Source organism: Meleagris gallopavo, chromosome 2, assembly GCF_000146605.3.
Source record: "Meleagris gallopavo isolate NT-WF06-2002-E0010 breed Aviagen turkey brand Nicholas breeding stock chromosome 2, Turkey_5.1, whole genome shotgun sequence".
NCBI lineage: Eukaryota > Metazoa > Chordata > Aves > Galliformes > Phasianidae > Meleagris > Meleagris gallopavo.
In genome coordinates, this window is record NC_015012.2 from 103,398,993 (window position 1) to 103,399,955 (window position 963).

The window sequence follows — 963 nt, forward strand, 5'->3', positions numbered from 1 at the left end:
GTGCTCTTAAGCGTGTGCCGTTCCGAGACGCGGCAGGAATGTGATTGCAGAGAAAGAGCCGCGGTGAGTTTGTTAAGCAATTGGTGGATGAAAGCACAACAGATTGAATACGTGCTGATAGAAACCACGTCCACGATAAGCCAAACACCAGTTGGCTTTTCTCCAGTCAGTTTGTCTCAACAGACTCCAGCCAGGGCAACGGCAGAGAAGAGTACAGCTGCTCGTTTGCAGCGTTACGCTTTGGCGAGGGATGAAACTGGCGGCTCCCGGCAGCAGCACCGTGCGCTTCCCGCGCAGCCCCGCTGCGTCAGGGGTTCGCGGAGAGCGACCAACAGCGACGAGAGCTGCGCAACAGCCGCGTTCTACTTTTAAACCCACAAAGTCAGGGGAGAGCGCGAACGCAGTCCCCCACTACCACAAATTATGCAGTCGAGTTTCCCGCATTTGGGGAAATCGCAGGGGTCAGCACACCCGGAGTGCAGGGGATGAGCCTCGCCCTGGGAAAACCACCTGCCTGATCATGGTGTCTCCCCTGCCAGGTAAGTATGCTTTCTGCTCCCGCCGACCCGCTCCCCACGCCCCGCCACCAGCCCGCACCGCGCGGCGACCGGCGTCCCAACCACTCTCCCCACTCCCGCTTCGCGCCCAACAGCCGCGCTCCTCTCCAAGCCCGCGCTGAGGCCCACGCAAGTTCCACGGGGCTCCACGAGCGTTCCGTTCCTGGCTTATTGCGCTCCCGTCATGCCGTGCGCATCTTGATCTGCATGTCTCCTCCCTCAACAGCCCGGGCTCCCGTTCCTTTAGCGCCCCCTTTTCGCGTTCATCCCTTCAACGTGGGGCGGGGCGCGCCGTCGGATCACGTGACTCGGCAGAGGGGCTGGGGCAGACGTGGCAAGCGGCGCTCCGGGCACGTGTCGTGGGGCTCAGCCAATCGGCGGGCGCGGTGGGCGCTCGCGCAGTGCC

General features: G+C 62.9%; 1 non-coding gene across 1 annotated transcript; it reads right to left on the reverse strand.

The window, feature by feature from the left end:
- Positions 1-383: 383 nt before the first annotated feature.
- LOC116216397 lies at positions 384-547 on the reverse strand. Its single transcript, XR_004159078.1, has one exon. It is a non-coding gene; the product is annotated as a U1 spliceosomal RNA (small nuclear RNA).
- Between the last annotated feature and the right edge of the window lie 416 nt (positions 548-963).